General features: G+C 40.0%; 1 long non-coding RNA gene across 1 annotated transcript; it reads right to left on the bottom strand.

The window, feature by feature from the left end:
• Nucleotides 1-11,511: 11,511 nt before the first annotated feature.
• On the bottom strand, nt 11,512-25,257 carry LOC108352228 (uncharacterized). The gene is made up of 3 exons (XR_015632408.1): nt 25,162-25,257; nt 12,450-12,657; nt 11,512-11,849 (listed from the first exon to the last, which is right to left on the bottom strand). It is a non-coding gene; the product is annotated as an uncharacterized LOC108352228 (long non-coding RNA).
• Between the last annotated feature and the right edge of the window lie 205 nt (nt 25,258-25,462).

The following is a 25,462-nucleotide window of genomic DNA, read 5'->3' as shown; positions in this document are numbered from 1 at the left end:
TAGGTTTGGGAAAGCAGAAGACAAGTTTAATTAGAGATGAAGAGATTGTGTTTTGTCTTTGGCACTCTTTCATCATACTTTTTCTGTAGCAGCATTCTAAAATCAAATGATTGTCAGTCGTGATGGGTGGACTAGTTTGAGCATACTGATAATGGAGTTATACAAATGTTTTGATTCTACTTAATAAGTTGGCAGCTGACGTTAACTCCCTTGGTACCGTCCACCCTCTGGAACCCTAACCTCACCGTGATCCCACGATTCAGCTATTACCTGTGACCAAGCAGAGAACACCCTAAGTCTTCTGCCCATCCCTCTTAACCGTTGTTTGTTTTAAAGGATGGTACTCTGTGAGCACTCATTGTGACCATCTGGGCTAGAGCCTCTGAGAGGTAAATATACTACTTAAAGAAGATGTCACATGAAGACCATCTGATCGCTAGCCAAAGGAAAAGGGGATCAGAGGGAAGTAAAGGGTAAGCCATCAAAAAGTTATCTTTCAGTGTGGTGGAAGGAAACTTGCCCCATCATTCCACTTGGGAAACAATAAAGGAAAAATCTGGAAAATCAACGTGAAGCACACACTTGCTCTTTGCACTACCAGTACCACATAAAGAGAAGAGTAATTATGTATTCAAATATCACTGCTGGGAAATGCTCAGTGTGACCCAGAGTTCAATACTCAAGCGTATTGGTTCCAGAGGAGATTGTCTTTCATGGTGGGATGCCCTTTTTCCTCCAGTGCTTTGATTCCAACGGAAATCAGATACGACCTCTATTTCTTGGAATGAGGTCTAATAAGGTCGTATTCTTGATGATGAAACTACCACAATCAGCACTTTCTCTCTTGCTCATAAGAAACCACATAAAATGAATCAACAGAAACCTGTAAGTATGTCCCCAGCTAATCACTTGTCCAGCAGTACATACATAGGTTGAAGTGAGTTTCTAAAGAGAAGAATTTGGCCAAGATGTAAGGAAATGATGTCAGCACCATGTTGGTTCTACTTTCTGTTGCCTCCCCAACATCTGGACAGACAGATGGACGCAGACATCTCGCCTGCCTTTGCAACTGCTTTTTCATCCTGGTCCAGAACCATCCACTCTTCTCTAGGGAAATGGATATAAATATCAAAGTCAAGTCAATATTCTCACACCTGGACTCTGATGGCCCGGCTACTCAAGCTATGCTCCCACACCTGTGTTCTTAAAACTATTAAGCTTACCAATAAAAGATGTATTCTAAGGAGGTGATATGGGTTTCTTTGGAATTTCTGTCCTCTCTCTAACTCACAGAATGCCCACCCATTTCCTACTTCCAGATCATGGACTAAATATTTGCTCTGAATAATGTTTTGTTTGTCTTTCTGAATGAACAACCCATTCCAGACTTAAAACTAGGGTTCTACTATGTCGCTTGCAATTGTCGATCCCTGTACTGGCTAGTTTTGTGTGTCAACTTGACACAAGCTGGAGTTATCACAGAGAAAGGAGCCTCCGTTGAGGAAATGCCTCCATGAGACCCAGCAGTAAGGCATTTTCTCAATTAGTGATCAAGGGAGGAGGGCCTAGCCTATTGTGGGTGGGGCCATCCCTGGACTGGTGGTCTTGGGTTCTATAAGAGAGCAAGCTGAGCAAGCCAGGGGAAGCAAGCCAGTAAGTAACATCCCTCCATGGCCTCTGCATCAGCTCCTGCTTCCCAACCTGCCTGAGTTCCAGTCCTGACTTCCTTTGGTGATGAACAGCAATTTGGAAGTGTGAGCTGAGTAAACCCTTTCCTCCCCTTTCCTCATGATGTTTGTGCAGAAATAGAAACCCTGACTAAGACAATCCCTTTGAGTGTGGTAAGAGCCTTACCACAGATCATGTGTCCTCCATTAACCCCTGCTGTGCACAGCAGAAGTGGCCACACAGTTGAATTTCTGATGTCATTATAGGGTCTTCATTTGAATAACTTGTCCATGAAGGCTAGACCTTTGGGCATTCTATTGCCACCCTCAACATCCCCCAAAATTCCTCAGCCTATCATATCTACCTCTTCTTAATAACTGTTTCTAAACCTGCCCTCAACTTTGAGAGTCTCCCATCAGCCTTTTGGCTCTGAAATCCAAGCATGTATTATCCCCGATCCCCTTTGCTCTGCAGGAATCTAGTCTACTTGAATTAAGAAAATTCACCTTGGGCATTAGAGTGCCAATTGAGAAAGCCAAAAATTGCTCCTGGTTTTATTGCTTGTAACAGTGTGGTTGAAAATCAGAGTTTCTCTCCCTACTAAGTGTTGTTGTACAGCAAAAGAGTGATCTGTTCACTGGTGGGTCAGAGTTAGATTTCAACTTCTTCTATCTTGTTACAAGAAAATGTGACTTTTGAGCATTTTCTTCTCTCAAACGTGTTTATGTAAGGGGATTTTTCTCCATTATGTAAAATAAAACAAAAATGACCATTGGGAAGTGGTAACATAAATCCATCACTTTGTAAACTTTTCCAATTACCTCTATTCGATTCTGACTTTTTGCCCAGATACAAAAGGCCCTACTATATTTATAAAGCAAATGTCTTTCATTAAAAATAGCGCACCCCAAAAACTGTGGTGTTTATTTCTTCTCCTCTTCCTCTTCTTCCTCCTCTCCATCCTCTTCCTCTTCCTTTTTCTTTGCCTACCCATATTTTACTGCCCTTATATCTTCAAAAGCTTCTCCTCAACCAACATGTTATCTATTTCTTTTAACACATGCTTTCTAGAAATAAAACAGCCAGTCAGTCTATCACTGAATATGTGGATAATATTTTTTATTCCACTGATACATACAATCAGGACACATATCTTTGTTTATACTCTTAAAGTCAGTTCAGAGTTGTAGATGAAGCCACATTCTGTCAGCACTTCCCCCACCCAGAAAAAAAAAACCCTGGAAAATGTAACCAAATCTCAAGCAGCTGTAGGAAGTTGGAGTCTACAGTCTATTTGTACTCAGCGGGAGAATTTACAGGAGGTAAGGGGATGGTTTCCACATGAAAAAATTACAAAGAATTTAACCTATAATGAAAACTCTTGATAATCTCCAGGAGTGAAAGATACTTGGGTGATGGAGTTGGGGTTTTTCATGAGTTCAAAGAATCTGCTTTTTTCCTATAAATGCAAGGCAGGAATAAGAGCAGTCTGGGTGTCCACTGTTATGTCTGAGAGCCAACCAAAGTTCAGACTTCATCTTTAAGTCATTAGAAGGTGACTGTGACTGTGTTTTAAGACCCTGGATTAGGCTGCCCACACTTAGGATTCTAAAGGTCATTAAAACCTGAACCCCCTTCACTCATTTCTCACCCCCTGCTCCAAGACAGAAACTCTAATGTACAAAAACAGTCCAGTGTTCTGTGTGAAGGTCATGAACACTTTGATGTGTTCACAAAGAACCCCTGGACAGCATTACATACACATTTGTGTAGATTGACCATAAAGCTCTTCTTTTCTATGATGTTCTGCCGTGTTCCACAGAGGGCCAACGATTTCTGCCTCAGTAGCACTTCACATCTGTAACCAGGGGCCTCTAAATTCCACTTCTATGACCCTCCCTTTCTGGAACCCAGATTCATACATAGGCCTCTACTCTTGAAGGTAGCCTGGACCCATAACTAACTTCGAATGTCTTGAATTTGGTAAACATGCTCCTACTTCTTTTTTGAGATAAGCTATAAAGACACTCACGTCTGACTGGATAGCACTCAGAAGCTAACCAACTCCTATGTTGCAAGCTGCCTTCCTAGAAGACACGTATTGGAGAACTTGACTGGAGTCCTTGCCAAAAGCTTCTTTGCACCCTCAGGAGAAATCCTTAGCTAGAGGGACCCACCAGGGCCATGCTCAGAAATGATAAACAGAGAAACAGATATTTAATAAGCACTTATTTTAAGCACCTAAGTGTTATAATAATTTGTTAGGAAGCAATAGATACTTAATATAGTTCCATTCATGAAACACTAGGTTCATGAGTTGTCGGGAAAAATAAATAAATCTAGTCATAGGAAGAATGAGTAACTCAATAGATGTTTATAAACAAACAGCCAAATATTTTGCATGCTTAGTATCTCCCTCCTGCTGACATTATCTTTCAAATGATGCTCTTTGTGCCTCAAACATCACTTTATAACTTTGATTCAGGTTTAGAAGGTTTTGGGGTATCAAGCAAGTTCAGGTAGAATTAACTCAGAGAGTATCATTTCCACGACCATGCGAAAATTAGAAATTGTGATTTTGAAGATGTCTGGAGATTTAAGATTTAGTGCCATAACGTAGATGCTTCTGTTGGTTTTCTAGAAGTCTGGGTGGCAGATACTAAGTACTTCTAATTTAAGGAAGATAGTACATATTTGTAAGAGAGATTGGAAAGAAGGGTTGATCATAAACCAGAAATAGTTGTTTCATGGTCTTGCTTTTCATTCTTGCTCCTAGACATATCAGTTCCCACCCAATTACCTTAATTTTCACTTGACCTAACCATGGTTCTCACTGAATACTCATCTCCAGGGAACTAATTAATTGATCTTAATTTTAACTTATGTTTCCTGTAGCTGTTTTTTTTTTCTATGAGAAAGAAAGATGTCTTTGGAAAGAAAAATGTGATGCCTTGGTGGACTGGCAGATAAAATACAAACATATTTAATTGTGAGATGTGTTTTCATAACCCTAATCCTTTCCTTGCCTTTAAAGATGTCAGTGACTCCCTTAAACATTCTAAGAATGGATAAGACTACTCTATCTAGACTTTACTTTCTTCGGTTTTTTGTTTGTTTGTTTGTTTGTTTGTTTGTTTGTTTGTTTTTATCATAATGTCAGTCTTCTGTAGCCAACTTGGGCATTGCCAAACTGCACAATCGATGAAGGGCATCAGTCACCTCTCTCGAAGTTCTAGTCCTGACGTCACCCTTGGGACATCATCACTTCCTTAAACCACTGCGTCCTGAACACTGAGAGTGTGCTATTGTTCATGCTGCTCTGTTCTCATGCTTTCCATTTGTCCTTCACCATAAATATCGCTCTCTGGCCTAAGGAGATTGTTCAGTAGATGGGTCTCTTGCTGTGCAAGCGAGAGGACCAGAGTTTGAATCCCCAGCACCCATGAAAATGTCAGGTGGGTACGGTAATCCACTTGCAATCCTGTGCCTGGAAGGCAGAAATAGAGGGTTCCATAGAGCATGCTGGTTAGTGGGAACAGACTAGTTCTAGGTTCAAGTGAGAGAGCTTGCTTCAATACAGAAGATAGAGAGAAATAGAAGATATCAAGGCCAATCTCTGATCTCTGTAACAGTCCACATACATGATCTCACATGATGTAGGAAATTATAGACATATGCATACATGGCACATGTACAAACACATGCCCAAAAAATGTCCTCAAATCATCCAGTTCTAGATCTTGTTCTGATGCTCTTCTGGATTGAAGATTGAAGTATGTTGCTCTTCTGTGGAAGGTTCTACTATATGTGTGGCACTTTTCAAAAAACTTGCCCTTTGGCCCAGATTTCCATAAATGGAGGTATCTTTCATTTCCTTCTTGTATCATAACATGATTTTCAGGTCAAACATTACCATTCCAGCATTCATGCTCTTCCAATAAAAAAAAAATTCTTACTAAATCCTTGCCTTCAGTTCAGTTTATACCCATCCTGAAGGACGCACTTTCCATTTTTACTTTCTTGATTGCTAAAAATAAAGTTTGACTAGGTGTTTTTTTTTTTTCTGAAAATGAAAATGAAACTTCACCAGCATTGAAGAGACTCTGTATTTCTATCTGCCACTTCTTTTTTAAATAATTTTTTTTTTGGATTCTAGAACCTCATTCAAATGATGATTAAGTTAATTCTGTAGGTCTAATCAGCAGAACTTAATTTTCAAGGTGTTTATGGCTACCAACAAATTTCTAAGAAACACACACATACACACACGATTACAAAATGTGTAACTAAACAAGACCATAAAATGATTGAATTATTTGAATTATGCATATACTGAACCAAGCTCAAAGTGCCTGTTTCTCTGCCTGCATGCTTCAGTAGCATCAATGGCTCATCAGACTCAGGATTTGTTCTGAGGAAGCATCTTTCTTTACTCATAATTCTCAACATATTACCTTGCCACGAGCTAGCAAGCCAGTTACAGACAACAGAATATCTCAAATTCTGAATCTACTTCTCAGGAACTCCAAAAAATAATATTTTTAGAGAAAACATATATATGTATATATATATATATATACATATGTATATATATATATATATCAACTTTCAGGTACATTTGTCATAATGTGATTTTATTGAGGGTTATGCTTGTCAGATATAACAATGACATGAACACTAGATTCTGACTGCTTAACTCTGTGCTGAAAACTTACTCCTCCTCTGTGCTATATAAGTGAACTCTATTTGAAAACAAACACCACTTGAATCTTTCACAAGCCTTTGTATATTTGGTAGAACCTGAAAACTCCATGTTGAATAAAAATCCTGGGAAACAATCCTAATTACACTAAAGGTGGAAAATGGTGATGTTGCTTAAAACAGATCTCTGGTAAAGCAAAAATAAAAGGCTTAAAAGGCAACCAGTGACAAGCAAGAGTTAAAATTGTTAATTTTAATTATTATGCATTATACACATGGACTAGTTTGTATTGATCCCCCAAATTGTTTTTGAACTTCCTTTTTTTTCCTTTTGCTAAAAAGGCAGAAAAAGAAAGAAAAAAATTGTTTTCTCCATTAAAAGATTTTAAGATCTAAATGATACATTTTCTCTAAATGTTCAGAAACCTTAAGCTTACTTTAGAGATTAGAAAATATACCTCTGACTGCCCTCCACATCAATAAAGCACAGCATCGCTTTGTGAAAGGGACACACACGTGCGTGTGCACCTGCTAGTGTGTGCCTCGTGAATGTGTATTGCCACACATGTACATGTGCATACATGTGAAAGTGTCTGTGTGTGAGAGAGAGTGCATTACAGAATTCTTCCTGAGAAGAAAATGGAAAATTACTAGCCTTCATGGAAACTAAAAATAAAAACTTAATATGGAAGGACTTTTTTTTATAAACAGAAACATCTTACTATATGTAGTTCTACTCCAAGAGTTTATACCACACAGATTTCTGAGCCATGTCTCTAGCAATATGAGAATTCTACTATGGCAGAAATGAGACATCCATTACTTCTGTCTTCTTTGCCAAGTCCTGTGACATTTGATGATATTGTGAATGTCCTGGAAATAGTAAGCTACCTCATGCATATTCACACTGGAAAATGTACTCACAAATATTCCAGCCTGTTGTTCCCATCTGTGTGTCTGTTCCTCTGACATAAGTGTCATTGTGTCCATTTTAATTTTTTGTGAAGACTGTATTTTTATTTTAATTTGTGTGTGTGAGTGCTCCTAAGTGTATTGCGTGCATGCATGCATGCCTGTGCGTGTGCGTGCGTGCATGCGTGTGTGTGTGTGTGTGTGTGTGTGTGTGTGTGTTAGTGCAATGCCTGAAGAGGATGTTGTATCCCCTGTAGCTGGAGTTAGAGGTAGCTGTGTGTTGTCCAACGCGAGTGCAGTCTGACCTTGATTCTTCTACAAGAGCAGCGCATACTTCTAACTCCTGAATTATCTCTCCAGCCTTCACTGCCCTCATTTGACTGAAGCTCCACAAAGGAGCAATTTGATTTTTCCATTTTAGTTGCAAAGCATTAAAAACAAAAAAACACAACGACCAGTGCTCTGGGTTGAAACCACAGTTGTGCTGATGACTAAGTGTGTTACGCAGGCCAGGACTGTGTTCATGCCTCTGTTTCTCTGAAGGAAGAGTAACTATATAAACTGTCAAGCTGACAGAACGTAGGATCACCTGAGTCATCTACTCCTGAGGATGCCTATGGAGCTTCCTCTTGCTTACATTAATTGATGTGGAAAGACTCAACTGTGGGTGGGACCATCATCTAGGTAGGGGGTGCATTCATCGTTCTCCGCTTCTTAATCATGGTTGTGACACAACCAACTGCTTCAACTTCCTGCTGCCTTGACTCCCTCCAGCTATGCTGGAATGGAACCCTGAACTGTGAGCTGGAATAAACTCTTTGAGTCTCCTTTGAGTTGTTTTTGTTGGGCTACTTCAGGATACAACAAAGAAAGGAAATGCTTAGTAAGGGCAATCAGTGGAAGGGGAAGCCCTTGGTCCTGCCAAGGCTGGACCCCCAGTGAACAAGATTCTTGGGGGGAGGGTGGTATTAGGGGGAGGATGGGGAGGGGAACACCCATCTAGAAGGGGGGGAGGGGTTAGGGGGATGTTAGCCAGGAAACCAGGAAAGGGAATAACATTTGAAATGTAAATAAGAAATATCCAATTTAATAAAGATGGGGAAAAATGGGAAAAGAAAAAAAAGAGTACTTTACAGCATTAGTATGAGTACGAAGCGAGTTAAGGAACGTAAACGCAGAAGACAGCAATAAAGGCTGCCACAAACTAATGTCTAATAAAGCTATACCCTCACTATTGTTGCTGCTGTTATTGTTATTGTTGTTATCATCATTATCAATTAGTGTAAGCACTAGATATTTTGATTCATACTCCTACATCCCTCATATATGTGAGGTAATACACATGGTGTAGGTTAGCACCGCAGGACGGGAAGATATTTGTTTTCAGAGTATAAAGTCGTAGGTGGTACCCATTTAACAAAAGATGCATAAAATATCTCTTATACACTGATAGATGTTGCAGACAGGATAGTAAGAAAGACAGGCCTAAAGTCTCCCATTAGCGTGCTGATGCTTTTACAGTTTATAAGAAACTTGCTTGTTGAACCTATTCAGAGAGAACAATGGTTAAAGCTTTGGAATTTTATGACATCGCTCTTCAACACAAACATCAAGTGTGTGGTTGGAGGGTGACTTGGGTGTGCTGAGGGTCTTGCCCGTAAATCTCCAAAGTACTTAAAGGAAATGCAAGCACAGAACAAGGCCAGTGGTACAGCAACTATTTCTTGGCAATACCAGTTTCTCAAAGCTCATTTCTCCAACTGCCAACTTGCTCATTGAGCCAGCTAAAACTTGCAGTGGTAAAAATGTGGTCCTCTCAAGAGGTACGGTCTTTCAGATGGCTTTTCCGGAGGCAAGTTGCTGATTTCTTTAAGGATGGGTGAGGAAAGAGTGGACGAACGCGCTCCAAAATCTCTTTGGCTCCAGATGAAATAGTCAAGTATGTCAGAGAAATGGCAGTAAAGCTACTCTTCCTTGTTTTGGAGCAAGCGTGACTCCTTTGCTCACTAACAATCCACCGTCGAGCGCCACGGTGCTGTTTCATATCAAGATTTCAAAAACCATTACAAGCTACGTAGGTATTGGAGGCTCAACCAGATGTGATGAAGTTTCCATTGTTTTACTTGGTGCATGGAAAATATTACTAATGGCTGGTGTCAGGGGAGGCTTAACTGACCCCAACTGGCCTAACTCATCTGGGTGCATTTCTTTAAATCAGAACCTTTAAATACTCTCTCCTGTTATTGTGCAAGCCCCCCTCTCCCGTTTTACGAGATGTTTGACTATATAAAGCTCATTTCAGGCAAAGAGGAAATTCCATGACTGCATGAACAGGTGGGCTGGGGACTGAAGAGAGAAGTGGAATCTTTCCTGGAGTCTGAAATGTATTTACAGGTAATTGTTGACTGTCTTAGGGCATAAAGATAAAAGACTGAAAAATTCCACCCCCGTCTGTGTTCTTGCCATTAGCCGCGAAAAGATTACAACACTTCACAGACCAAACTGAGTCAAATTTCACCTTCTATTATGATTCCTGTTCACTGTCTCTGACACAGCAGCTGAGAAACAAGAAAGCGGTTAGATTGAAGAAAAGACCTTTGAAAAAGACTTCCACCCTGGCACTCAATTCTTGCCTTTAATGTAGACTTTGTGATTTGCATTTCATCACATGCATTGGCAATCAGATGTATTAGAGAAATATGTGCCTTCTACAGACATAATGCAGTGTAGTTTCCAAAGCAATTCACTACAGATATGAATCTACACTTTTTGTTTAAAAGACTTCAGAATCGAGCAGGGCTTTCTATGTGTCCTTGCCTAGGACTTTTATTCATTGTGCATGCCCTTCGTCATTTTTTTACAAACCTAATTTTTTCTCCAATATAGACTTCACCAAGACACAGAGTTAAAAATTAGCTCAAAGGAAAGAAAGCTGTCTTCATCCAAGATCTCTTTGATGAAAAAACTGGGTGGAAACCCCTTGAGCATAGCAGCGTAGTAGCCTGACTTACATAAAGATTGTTGATACTTAAAACGTAGCCTTCAAACTCTTAACTTAAAAGGTCAGGCCACAGGCTAGGGAGTTCAGTGTATTCAGTGCCTACCATACAAGAAGGATGACCTGAATTTGCTCTCCACAACCTGAATTAAAAAGCTAAGTGTGGGGTTGAGCACTTGTAATCCCAGGGCAGGATAGGGGGAAACGTACAGATTCCAAAGGCTCAACAGACAGCCAAGCTGGCTACTATGTCAGCAAGTAAAGAGTAAGAGCCTGTTTTCAAAGCCACAGTGAAGAATAGCTAAGAAAGGCACTTCATATTGACTTCTCTCTGCTCTATCTTTCTATTGCTCTCTCTATCTCTCTCTCTCTCTCTCTCTCTCTCTCTCTCATATATATATATATATATATATATATATATATATATATATATATATATCCCCTTGCTTCCTTCCAATCTCCTTTTCTCTCCCTCTCTCCCAACATGCATATGCACACAGATAATTCACACAAAAGTTAGACCAACAAAATGCAGCGATCACTTCAGTGGTCTGCTGATATCCTTACAGAAAACACATGAGCTACTGGCAAGCAGGATTTTATTAAAGGGAATGCTAGACCTTCTTACAACTAGGATCTAAGAATTCCTGGATCATTTTCTCAAATATTAAATGAAACCCAGACATACCTGAACCCTAGATGCTGGTCTTAAACTATGTATGTGATAAGTATATCATTATCGGAGCTGAAAACTGAAAAGACTCTCCCTCTGTGTGCCAAATAATAATTCTGTGGAAGTTTTCCCTGTGCGTGCGGAGCCTCCCTTCTGATGGCCAGTTGCTGTGTTTTCACCGGCATTTCAGTTGTTTGTCTTAACAATGTGAGTCCTTGCAAGCAACCGCTCCTTGCCAAATTGGGCTGTCCCTTAGAGATTCACTTCGCTATTATTCAAACTGATAGATCAAGATGGGGAGGAAATAGAGTGTCCACCCAGAAAGCAGCAGCATCAGGCTGAAAGAATGGAACATTATCCCAAGTTATCGCTCTGAATTTCCCTGAGCCCTCTGGTCCTGTTTATAAATGATCCAGAAAATCCAAGGTTTCAGAGCCTGGAATACATTTAACACTTACGGGAATAAATGAATGTTGTTGAGTGAAAGAAAGCCTTTCTCTGAAGTACCATGAGCGATTCACAGAACATGCTGCTGTCAGAACTCACTGCAGAAACGGGGTGGGGCTTCTAATTTGCTTTAATTAGGAAAAGCGAGCGCTACCCTCAGCATGTCATTGTGTTTATATAGGAATCCAACCAGCTGACTGTCTGCTGTCACAGCCCTGGAACCACTCAGTTAAACAGCAGGGCACAATTGCATTTTATGAATGAAATACCATTAGTATGAAGACAGAGATTCTTTTCTCCATGTTTCATTGGCTATGACCATTCAAGGACAAGTGACCAAACACGGCACTTCCCAATTTTAAGTTAACCGGTGGTGATCGCTTCCATGGCTAGAGTATTTAAAGTCCTTATTTGAAAGCATCGGCTTCTTTGTGTGGAAAGCATTTCATTCTGTAAAACAAAGACAACAAGAACATTTGACTCCTGGCATACAATACCATGATCTTACCAGAAGAGACCTTCTTTACAGGTCTTCCTCGAATCAGAATATTGCTATTTTTTTCTATAAAGTTGGAGGAAAACCTGGAAAGCTTTTTTCATGTCACAGATTAAAAGGTTGTTCCAATTTCATATGCATTGTTGCCTGTACAGACCATCTAAGAAGTAGTGAGTTAACTCTAGTCCTATGGCTACATCAATAAATTATGGATCATGATTTGTATGTGAGTGTAGATGCACATGTGTTGTCTACACATGTGTGCATATGTGTGTGTGCCTATGTGGGTATAGTGTGCATGTGTGTATATGTGTGCATATGCATGTGTATGTGTGTGTTCATGTGTATGTGCCCGTATATGCACATATGTTTGTATGTGCATGTGTGGTGTGTGTGTGTATATATATATTTGTGTATATCTATGTGTAGGCAGAGGATAACTTCAGGTTTCATTTCTCGAGTATCTACCTGTTTTAGGAGATAGGGTCTCTCACTAGCCTGGAACTCATCAGGTAGACTAGGCTACTTGGCAAGTGAGGCCAAAAAGAATTCACCTGTCTTTGTCTCCCTGGTGCTGGGATGACAAGCATGCACGGTCACACTTGGCTTTTTTTACATGGCTCCTGGAGATCAAACCCAAGTCACAGACTCTGTGTCCCCAGCACCTATAGGTGTTTTTTGTTGTTTGTTTTACATGGGGCACCAGGGAACGATGATAGGCTCTCGAAGTCCTCTACCAGAGTTGTCTCTAGCCATGGATCACTGTTAAAAGCCAGGAGAAAAAAATTGATTAGTTTTGAAGTAAATCTCCCACCACTGGAACCAAAACTGTGTCTCATGCTGAAAATCTGGGGACAGTTTCTGCTTCGTATTATCCTGTTATTAACTGATTTTAGAAATTTGACAAATGTCAGTCTTCTATTCTTTATTTTTAACATGAGAAGTCATAACATTTTCCTTTTACATAAATTTGTTGCAACCCAAAGACCTAGCTATAATTTTAAAGAATTCAGTCAGACCTTGCAGAACAATATTTCAGTCAAGAGTGGGCCAAGTACATCACAAGTGTCATATGGGATTACATCACATATCAATGCCACAACCACTGCTGTCATATTTTAAATTTACTGTCTAATATCTGCACAACACTAAAATTTATTGAGAATCTATCAGCATTGACAAAGACAGCATGCTTGACTGTTTATACTGCTCATTTAATGCTTCTAATGACTCTTCACCATGCAGAACAGCACTGCAGAGAGTGAAGCCAACCAAAGCAAAAGCAAGAATTGAAAATCAGGGCGCATCTAAGCATCTCTCACTGGAGACCAAGTGTAAGATTTATTGATGGCTGCATAGACATCAGTAGACTTCTGAGTCTATTTCTTGTGTTGGGGAAGGGAGAGATGTCTATCTTTCATTTTCAAATGCAAGACAGACATTTTCAGTATCCATTGTCATAATAGAGAGCTACTACCCACTGTGTGCAAAGTTCAGCCAAGATGAGTGTTGACACTAGCTACTCCTGGGCGACCAACTCTTACCTGCATCTCAACATACACATGCTTAAAACCACCCCCTACCCTCTAAAAATCAACATTTCTTACATGTGTGTAACACGACCGAATTCAAGTCTTCAGGCTAGAAATATGGAAGCTCTATTTTTCTAAAAGCCCATCATAGACTATCCTTCTATTCATGTTTCTCTCAGTAACAGTCATTTGTGCCTCCACAGATTCTTGTCAGAGTTCCCTCCATTGTTTTCTCTCCCAGTTTATCTCCAATATTGGACTTATTCCATTTCGGTTTTAATAAATGTGACAATTTACAGACACAATCACTTTTTACCTGCAGAGTCCTAGCATAAGTGACTCCGGTCTATTGATTATCTAAACTTCATAATTTGAATAATAAACCACGGGATCACCACATGTAGGGACAAAATTTCATCGTGAAACTGCAAAGCTAAATACACTATTTCCTGACCAAAAGCTCTATTAGTTTCTGCCAGTCCCTAGAAAAACCTAGGGGAAACCCATTGACCTGATTTTCAAAGCCTTGCACGGCCTTTCTAGACGTTGTCTTACATGCCAGGCTCATCTTGGGTAAATCTTTGAGCCGCCTCACTTTCGAGGATGCTAACTCATGCTATGATCATCCCCATCTTTGTCTATTATAATTTCTTAGCTAACTGTTTGTTTATCCCACACAATTTAAACTCTGAATGCATGGATGCTGTCCAATTGCTCAGCAGTATCCTCTCTGCCCACAGTCCGCATTAGTCAGTCAAATACTGCAACCAGAGCAGAAACTGACACTTAACTTGCAAATATGAACAGGTAGTCAAAATCTGAGATGATAACCTGAGAGATGGGGCTCGTTTTGGCAAACTTGGACAGCAAATTTGGGTGCTGATTGTAGGCGAAAAATGAAATTTGTTAATACGATCCCCTGGGAAATGAAAAAGTGGAAGCCCTCAAAGTTTGTTTCCTCTTCCATTGTTACAGATGCTCATTACAACTATGTCACCAGCAGGCAGAAACTAACAATAGTACTCTGTTGTTAGTATCACAAATACTATACCAGCACCCACTAGTCTAATGCTATAAGATACAGCTGTGTGCTATAAAAAAAAAAAAAAAAAAAAAAAAAAAAAAAAAAAAAAAAACCTTAATGAGAGACCAGAGAGACCTCATCGAGCAACTGACAGGAACAGATGAAAAGTACCACAGACAAACATTGGGCAGAGCTTGGGAAGCCCTGTGGAAGAAGAGGAAAGAAGGATCAGAGGAGCCAGAGGGGTCAGGAACACAGGAAAATAGGACACAGAGAATCAGTTGACCTTGACAGAGACTCATGGGAACTTTCAGAGATCAGGGAGCCTGTGGCATCTGCCTTAATTCCTCTACATATATGTTATGGCTGAGTAGCCGGTGTTCCTGTGGAAATCCTAACAGTGGGAGCGGGGACCGTACCTGATTTTTTTTGTGTACTTGTGGAACACTTTTCTTCCCAAGACAACTGGGTTGATAGACTTGGGGAAGAGGAGAGGTGTGGGGGAGGGGTTAAGAAAAGGCTCATGGAAAGGAGCCAAAACCATCAAATGGAAAAAAGACAGCATTTTCAGCAAATGGTGCTGGTTCAACTGGAGGTCAACATGTAGAAGAATGCAGATCGATCCATGCTTATCACCCTGTACAAAGCTTAAGTCCAAGTGGATCAAGGACCTCCACATCAAACCAGACACACTCAAACTAATAGAAGAAAAACTAGGGAAGCATCTGGAACACATGGGCACTGGAAAAAATTTCCTAAACAAAACACCAATGGCTTACGCTCTAAGATCAAGAATCGACAAATGGGATCTCATAAAACTGCAAAGCTTCTGTAAGGCAAAGGACACTGTGGTTAGGACAAAACGGCAACCAACAGATTGGGAAAAGATCTTTACCAATCCTACAACAGATAGAGGCCTTATATCCAAAATATACAAAGAACTCAAGAAGTTAGACCGCAGGGAGAAAAATAACCCTATTAAAAAATGGGGTTCAGAGCTAAGCAAAGAACTCACAGCTGAGGAATGCCGAATGGCTGAGAAACACCTAAAGAAATGTTCAACATCTTTAGTCATAAGGGAAATGCAAATCAAAACAACCCTGAGATTTTACCTCACACCAGTGAGAATGGCTAAGATCAAAAACTCAGGTGACAGCAAATGCTGGTGAGGATGCGGAGAAAGAGGAACACTCCTCCATTGTTGGTGGGATTGCAGACTGGTACAACCATTCTGGAAATCAGTCTGGAGGTTCCTCAGAAAATTGGACATTGAACTGCCTGAGGATCCAGCTATACCTCTCTTGGGCATATACCCAAAAGATGCCCCAGCATATAAAAAAGGCACGTGCTCCACTATGTTCATAGCAGCCTTATTTATAATAGCCAGAAGCTGGAAAGAACCCAGATGCCCTTCAACAGAGGAATGGATACAGAAAATGTGGTACATCTACACAATGGAATATTACTCAGCTATCAAAAACAATGACTTTATGAAATTCGTAGGCAAATGGTTGGAACTGGAAAATATCATCCTGAGTAAGGTAACCCAATCACAGAAAAACACACATGGTATGCACTCATTGATAAATGGCTATTAGCCCAAATGCTTGAATTACCCTAGATGCCTAGAACAAATGAAACTCAAGACAGATGATCAAAATGTGAATGCTTCACTCCTTCTTTAAAAGGGGAACAAGAATACCCTTGGCAGGGAATAGAGAGGCAAAGATTAAAACAGACACAAAAGGAACACCCATTCAGAGCCTGCCCCACATGTGGCCCATACATATACAGCCACCCAATTAGACAAGATGGATGAAGCAAAGAAGTGCAGGCCGACAGGAGCCGGATGTAGATCGCTCCTGAGAGACACAGCCAGAATACAGCAAATACAAAGGCAAATGCCAGCAACAAACCACTGAACTGAGAACGGAACCCCCATTGAAGGAATCAGAGAAAGAACTCGAAGAGCTTGAAGGAGCTCAAGACCCCATATGAACAACAATGTCAAGCAACCAGAGCTTCCAGGGACTAAGCCACTACCTAAAGACTATACATGGACTGACCCTGGACTCTGACCTCATAGGTAGCAATGAATATCCTAGTAAGAGCACCAGTGGAAGGGGAAGCCCTGGGTCCTGCCAAGACTGAACCCCCAGTGAACATGATTGTTGGGGGGAGGGCGGCAATGGGGGGAGGATGGGGAGGGGAACACCCATAGAGAAGGGGAGGGGGAGGGATTAGGGGGATGTTTGCCCGGAAACTGGGAAAGGGAATAACACTCAAAATGTAAATAAGAAATACTCAAGTTAATAAAAAAAAAAAAGAAAAGAAAAGGCTGGTCGGAGGAGAAGAAGGGAAAACTGCAATCTGGATGCAATATATGAGAGAAGAATAAATGTTTTTCTTTTAAAAACTTATAAAAAGAAACTACAGGAGATAATGAGAATATGCCACTTGCCTTGTAAGCATTCTGTCTCAGTTTAGTTTCTTGTTGCTGTGATAAAATAATTGAAAGCAACTTAAGAGAGAAAGAGTTCAATTGACTCACAGTTCCAGGTCCATCACCGTGGGGAGGTCAAGGCAGCTGGAACTTAAACAACTACATAAACACATTAGGTCAACAGTCTAGATCAGAGAGCAGTAGATGGATGCATACTTGCTGGTGCTTAGCTCACTTTCTCCACTCTTATGCATTCCCGGAGCCCTTGCCAAGGGAATGGGGCCACCGAAAGTGGACAGTTCATCCAGGCTATATACACGAGTTTGGAGGGAGGAAATGGAAGGGAAATGTAGTTATTATAACTTCAAAAAACAAAGACATGATATGCTCCGTGAGAAATGCCAGGTTTATCTCTGATGTGTCTGTACTGTGGCGCTGATGAGATCATATTTACTACATTTATTTTCAGACTCTAAACTCCGTCTTTTTTTTTTGGCCAGGAGCCCTGAAACCTGACAGTAAGCGGATTCCAAGCCTCTCTCTTCCCAGTATTAATCATTCATAACCCTGTACTCCTATGACAGCTCATGTATTTCTGGTTACAAATGTAAACATTGCTGGTAAAAGAACAGCAATAACAAAAAGATCTATGTGCACATTTCCTTCCGGAAGCATCTGTCCGACTGACCAGGGCACTGGCAAGGGTCACTTTTGACAGGCCACTTCTCTCTAACGCCAATCCCCTGGATGATTTCAGTTGACTATCATTTCCAAGCACCCAAGAGAGAGCATAAAGAAGACAGTATGCTGAGGTAAGTTACATTTCAACAGAAGAAAAACACACAATATGTTTTCCTCTTTGTAGTAAATATTCCCCTTACATGAATTTGTACAAAACAAAATGATCCTCCTTGGCAGTATTGAGGCCAGAGTTAGTAAGTAGGAATTATAACAGTATTAACCACGCAATGCAAAAACCATTCTTTTTAAGCCTTTGAGAAAACTGGAAGAATGCCTGCATTTTGGATATATGTACAAATAACTTATGCAGGAAAATTACGCAGCCTAGTGTGTGTGTTAAGAGTATTTATGAAATACTACAACATCACCAATGCCTACTTCCAGATCATGTCCAAAAACCTCAAATAAGGAAGTGCCCGAACTACATGTGGTAGATTTACTCTTTCTACCCCTTTCTGCTGTCAACTGTTAGTCAATTTTCTGCCTCAAAGTTTGTCTTGTTGGGTACTTTCCATCAGTGAAATGATGTAATGATTTAACCCTTTGTACCTAACCCTTTTCACCTAGCGCAATATTTCCAAAGTTCCTTCGTTTTGTAACATGTATCAATAGTTAATTATTTTTAATCACTAAATGACATTCCATTATATGGATATATCACATCTGTTTTTCCATTTATTCATTGATAAACATTTAGGTTGGTGATTTACCTATTGAGGATATTATGGATAATGATGGTATACATATTTGTGCACATTTTTAAAGTATGCATAGTCATTCAGCTTCTTTGGGGTTTATAGCACAGAGCAACACCATTAAGTGATATAATGACTTTATGTTTTACTTTCGAGAGCCCACTGAAGGGCTTTCCATAGAAGCTGCATGATTTTACATGCCTTACAGCCATCTCCAAATACTGGAATTTGTTCTTTATAATAATACTTTTAGTTTATAATTACCCTGGTGGTTTTGAAATGATATTTTATTATGGTTTTCATATAAATTAACTTTTTCTAATGACAGTAGGGTTGAGCCATTTTTCATTATTTTTATTGAACATTCAAATATCTTCTCCTTGGGGCCATCCACTCAAACATGTTCATTTTTCTGTTTATTAATTAGAATTTAAAATTTTATTCTTCTTGTAATCGTTTTAAATTTTTAAGACTCTAAACACACGTACAATAATATCTTGAGTACGTTCACTTCCTTCACCCCTTACTTTACCCCTTACCTCCTTTCCAATACACGCCTTGCCCCGCCCAACTTGTCATTCTGCTCACCCCTTTTCCCCTCTCTTTTTAATGTCCTTCTGCAGTGGTTCTCAACCTGATAATAACAAAACTATTTCAGGGTCAAAGGGCCCTTTCATAAGGCATTGCCTAAGACCATCAGAAAACACAGATCTTCACATTAAGATTCTAAACAGCAGCAAAATTACAGTTATAAAGTAGCCATGTAATAATTTTGTGGCTGGGGGTGTACTACATGAGGAACTGTATTAAGGTCACAGCATCAGGGAGGTTGAAAATCATTGTCCCGCTGAATCCAGTCAGTGCTAACTATATGCTCATGGGCATGAGAAGGAACATGATCAACCTATCAGGGGCTGTACCCCTAAATAAACTTACTTTACACCCCTAGTAAACCATGAAATGTCAATAGCTCCACAGGTAGATGTGTCTTGGGTAGGCCACCACTACTACTACTACATGTTAGTTGATGCTCTAATCTTGTCCTGTGTAGAAGATTCTGTTTCATTGTGATTCTCCCTGACCTTTGGGTTTTATAATCCTCCCGTCCTCCCTTCCGTGAGGATCTATGAGCCTTGGGGGGGAGGGGAGCCTTTTATTCTCAAGTTATAAGGTTTCTTTGTAGATTAGGCTAGACTCAAATTTATAGAGATCCACCTGCCTCTGACTCTGAAGTCCTGGAATTATAGGGATGTGCTACCAGGACAAGATCCAACAAATTACTCCTTTCAGATCTCAAGGATTCCCACAGAAGCGAAAGCGGAAATATTGTAAGAGCCAAAGGGGATGGAGGACCCCAGAACAAGGCCCTCTGAATGAACTAAGCAAGACTAATATGAGCTCACAGAGACTGAAGTAGTAATTATAGGGTCTATATGGCTCTATACCAGGTCCTCTGCACATGTAATATAGCTGTTAGTTTAATATTTTTATGTGACTCATAATTGTTAGGACTACCGGATCTATGATCTTGTGCCTGTTCTTGGGACTCTTTTTACTTCCTTTATTTTATGCATACTTTATTTTGTCATATCTGGTGGTCATTTCTTAGAAGGCTGTTCTCGCTAATGAAAGACAGAAAGGAAATGGATCGAGAGAAGAGCAGACACAGAAAGGAATTGGAAGAAGCAGAGGGAGGAGAAACTAGAATCAGGATATATCCTATGAGAAAGTAATCTATTTTCAATAACGGGGAAAAGCACAATAAATATTTAAAAATAAATAATCACCTTAAATCTTTTTAAAAACACTTATGTATTAGTGTGTTTATTACCCACCTACCCTATGAAACATATTATTTTGGACATAGGTATCATTCTACTTTGTGGAAGATTTGCTAGGGCTCCTGGCCTCAAGAAGTTCTCTCGGTTCCTTCAGTCCTCCGAAGTGTCTGGAATGCAGCTCCTTCCTGCCATACTCAGCTGTCTCTTCTAATACTTGTGACTTATAATTATTTTCTCCTCTTATATAGATTGCTTTTTCACTGCTTCCAGGTCATTGCTTAAAGCAGGAAGTCTTCAATTTCATTAATTCCAAATTACTTATTGTTCCTAATCATACTTTTGCTGTCACATTATAAGAAAGAAAAGTTGGAACAAAGGTTTGCAGCTACAAACACTGATTATTCTTCCAGAGGACCCAGGTTTCCTAGCACCCCCATGGCATTTCACAATCATCTGTTATTCCAGTATCAGGGAATCTAATGTCTTCTTCTGGTCTCCAAAGACACTGCATGAACAGTGTACCCAGACAAACATGTGGACAAAGCACTCATACTCATAAAAGGAATTTAAAAACATTCACAGTAAGAGAGAGGCACATTGGCCTAATGTAAACTCAAAATATTTTTGCTTACATTTTCTAAGACCTTGATTGTTTTATTTTTCATAATTAGCTCTCTTAGACATTAAGAATAAATTTCAAATGTGTCATAAGTAAGAGTTGAACATTATTTCTTTCCCTATGTGAATACCCGATTGTCCTAAGTATAAGTTTTGTAAATATTGTTCTTGCCCATCATTTAATTATCTTGGGTATCTTTGTCAGACATTTTCATACTTATTGTTAGATTGTGGTAAATAGGAATTATGAACCAGGTGCTTATAAAAGGGAGCACTATATTGGGGGTTTGCTTATATTTTCAGAGGGTTAATCTACGACTATCATGAATGAGATCCTGGTGGTAGGCAAGCAGGTAGGCAGACAGGCATGGCACTAGAGCAGTAGCTGAGAACTTATGCCCTGATCCTCAGGCAAGAGGCAAAGAGAACAATGGAGACAGGACCTGGAACAGGCTTCTGAAGCCAGTGATCTACCTCTTCCATCAAGGCCATGCCTCCTAATCCTTCCTAAATACTCCACCAACTGGGAGCCAAGCATTCAAGTGCTCAGCCTATGGGCGTCTTTCTCATTCAAACCACCACTAATATCAACTTTATACCATAAATGAAAAGAATTATTTAAGGGCTATAAACTTTATTTCACTGATCCAAATCTTCACTTTTATGACATATACACTGTCTCGATTTTGGAGTGAAGTAGGGTTTGAAATTAGTACATTTTATTTCTGCATCTTTATTCTCTTTCTTCAAGATATTTGGCTATTTTAGGTTTTTTGTATTTCCACTGAAGTTGCAAGATTAATATATACTTCTAAAAGAAAAATGTAGCTGTTATTTTCAATGAAGATTGTACCTCATTTGTAGATAGATTTCAGGTTTGCCATCTTAAGAATTCTATATACCCATCTATTATTAAATAAGATAATTTTCCATAGTTTTGATATCTTTTTTTTTTCAAAAGTGTAGTGGTTTGAATATGCTTGGCCAATGGGAAGTGACACTATTAGGAGGTGTGACCTTGTTGGAATAGGGGTAGCCTTGTTGGAGGAAGCACTTCACTGTGTACGATGGCTTTGAGGGCTCCTAGGGCTCCAGCTCCACCCAGTGTGGTAGCCACCCCACTCCTGGTACCAACTTCTGTCTTAGGGTTTCTTGCTGTGAAGAGACTACATGACCAAGGCAACACTTATAAAGGAAACATTTAATTGGGGCTGGCTTACAGTTTCAGAGGCTCAGTCCTTATTATCATAGCAGGAAGCATGGCAATGTGTAGGCAGACATGGTGCTGAAGGAGCCAGTGGCTCTCTTCCTGATTGCTTTCTGATCAAGATATAGAACTCTCAGCTCCTTCTCCAGCATTAAGTCTGCCTGGCTGATGCCATGCTTCTCACCATGATGATAATGGACTGAACCTCTGAAACTGTAAGCCTTTATAAGAGTTAAATGTCCTTTATAAGAGTTGCCTTGGCCATGGTGTCACCTCACAAAAAAAAAAAACAAAAAACAAAAACAAAACAACAACAACAACAAAACCAAAAGACAAAAGACAGAAAACAAACAAACAAAAAAAACCAAAAATAACAACAACAAAACACTAATACAAAAAGGTTCTTTTAGGTGGTAACCTATGGTTTCTGGTAGGTATTCTTTTCTTCTGCATAAAAGCTTTTCTGCAATGAACTCAGCCAAAATCAGACAGCTATATCAATGCCCTCAGGGTGGAAATATTGTTAAGAGCCAGAAGTCTGGGATGACTATACTGAAACAGTGTCATCTGTACATGACAGGTCTACAGCCCTGGTCTACTGTCCTCATAAATTCACTGCAGCAGTGGTTGCCTGCACAAGACCTGCATAGGATCAAATTAAACATCTCCACATGGAAGAGGGGATCATGAATCTCCACCCATAAGCTGTTAGCAGTTAAAGCCTTTAGGGGAAGGGGACTCAGTGTCCTTCTGGCATGTAGTCCCTAGTAAGTTGATATGTTCTAGTGAATGGCCTGACAGCTATAAGCATAGAAGCAGCACTCATTTGCATTAGTGGGATATTTATGAATAGAGGGAAAGAGGACAGGAAGCTGGATTGCTTGGGAAAATCCAGGAGAGGTGGAAAGGAAAAGAGCTGGGGAGAGAGAGGTTGAAAATTACAGATCAAAATTTGATGCGCATGTAATTACAGAAATGGTCAACAAACCACTGGTAAGTCATTCCAAAACATGTAAAAAGGGTCATTCTATCCTGAGTACGCAAGGGGTTCACTATCTGTAGATCAAACCACAGAATGCACCATACTAACGGATCGGAGGGGGAAAAATCATGCAATAGAAAAGTGGAGTAATTAAGAAGCAGATTGAGAAAATGGAGCTGTTTTAATCGGATAGTGAGTGTGACTCTCTCTGAGAAGACGTCAGAGTCGCCTGACTTGTTCTGATTTCAGGCAAGACTAGCCCAGAGGGAAGGAAAAACCACCACAAAGGCTAAGAATTAAACCTGTTCTTTAGTGTCACACCAGAGGGGGTGAAGCTTCTTCCTGGATTGAGAGAGGAGATAATCTTTAGGGGGTGCAATTCATTAGTTGTTTTCATCTGAGCTTTTTACTGCTGAAAAGCAGCTCTCTAAAACAGCATAAACTTTCTCTAAGATGTGAAAATAGCTTTGTTCCTAGAAAGTTCTCTAGCTTGAGAATCACTTCAGATCCTGTCCTAGTTAGGATCTAATGGTCAATTTGACACAATTTAGAATTACTGGAAAAACCTCCCAATTGAGTGATTTTCTTCATCAGATTGAGACAGGCTTGTCAGTAACAGATTGTCTTGATTATTAGTTAGTTTGGGTGAACCCTGCCCACCGTAGGCAGTACCATTCCCTAGGCCCTGTGCTGTATAAGAAAGCTAGATAAATGTGATCCTTTGAGCAGGCCAACAAGCAGTGCTTTTCCATGGTTTCTGCTTTAAATCCCTGCTTGAGTTATTATCCTCACTTTTCTCAATGATAGCCTGTGACCCGGAAGTATAAGCCACAGTTGTTCCTCACAGTGACCACAGCTGTTTTTGATCAGAGTATTTTCTCACAGCAACAGAGAGGAAACTAGCACACATGCACGGATCCATACAATTAGCACTATAATTTAGCAATTCGATTATACTTAGTAGTTTTCAGAATTTCATTTGAGTGAGCTTTACTAAGGCTAATTTAGCCAAAATAGCTCTTAAACAGAAGCATTTATCAATATTCGTTAAAGATGATGTATACTCTTATTATCGAAATACATAAACCATTTCCTCTCCCGCACATCCAGGTAAAGAAGTAGCCAATTTCATAGATTGGAAAATATGTAGCTGAACTTTCTCAGGAAGAGTAGAATAAAGCATGCTTCTAAATCCAACTGTTGAGGATTTAAAACCAAATCAGACCTTTGGGAGTTCAAGCTCACCTATTTTCATAAAATGCAACTTCCTATTTTTAGAGGATAAAAGACTTTGAAAGTTGCAAGGATCTGGTTCAAAAGGCGCCCAGCACATCAAATGACTTTAACAAATCCTGTTTGATGAGTTAAGTGTAAAGGAAGCAGGCACATATGGATTGTGTTTCCTTTAAAATACACACAGGTTTAATAGAAAAGAAGAATTTAAAAAAAAGAAAAGAAAAGAAAAAGAAAAAGCTGACCCAGTCTAGTTCTGGTTTTTCGAACCTAAAGCTTTTGGAAGTCAACTCTTGGTGATTAATGAACCTCAAAGCCAGTCAACCCTTTCTGCAGTAAGAGAAGTGTGCTGGTTTTCAATTCAGTTTAATTCAGCTTCTGCTAGATCACTGACAATTCTTCCTGTCGCAAACACTACCTTGTGGGAACTAAGAGAGAAAATGCCCAAAAAACTGGACAGGTTTGGACTAGTCTAGAAATTTCAGAACATCTTGAAGCCTATTGTCAGAAAGTTCGTGTTTCTTGCCCCGTATTCCTGGCATCCACCGCACTCTTGATGTGGTCTGTGGTCATCTTAAGTCATAGCTCTAAAAAAAATCTTCCTCCCCTTCCTTCCCAGGACCACCACTATCATACAATACCCCCCACACACCAAGCAAAAAGGAGCGGCGAAGCAAAAAGGAGCGGCGGGGTTGAGGAGAGAAGCAAAGCTTCTAAAATGGTCGTTCGGCAATTGTTACAATTGAACTCATTTAGGAAATAAGAAGGCTGATAAATCACATTCCCAGGCTTAAATGACTATGTCATTCCTGGTGAACAATCAGGCTTTTTGCTTAGCATTGTGTCCTAGGAAATGACAATTCCAGACTAGGAGCTAGAGCCCAGGTTCCCTAGCTAGGCTCAGTGGCTAAGCATTAGTCAGAGGAGATCCGGACTCGGTGAGTCAAGCCCTCTGACTGCCACAGGAAGTTGTCTTAACTGTTACCCCAATTCTCCTTAGGCTCACACACTTGGAAGCTCCCACAGACTGCAAAAGGATGCCAAAGTTGACTGCAATATTGGGTTGCCAGAGATCTCTGCATAATGCTACTTGTACAGTGGCAGCTCAAAGCTTCCCTAACTGGGTTTGTCACGCAGAATCTGTCTCCTTTGTGATGTTAAATTGAGATAGTTCTCCAGAGTTCCTTTCCGGATTCTCAAGAGAAGAAAATGTTTCATTTTAGTCCCTGAGAGCCCTGGGGGATGGAGGTGGGAGTGGGGGGAGGGGATCCTGGTTGGTTGATACTGTTGTTCTTCCTAGGAATTTGCAAA

This window comes from Rattus norvegicus, chromosome 10, assembly GCF_021556685.1.
Source record: "Rattus norvegicus strain SHRSP/BbbUtx chromosome 10, alternate assembly SHRSP_T2T, whole genome shotgun sequence".
Lineage (NCBI taxonomy): Eukaryota > Metazoa > Chordata > Mammalia > Rodentia > Muridae > Rattus > Rattus norvegicus.
The sequence above is the reverse complement of the archived record's forward strand: the minus strand, read 5'-3'. Positions and strand labels throughout refer to the sequence as shown.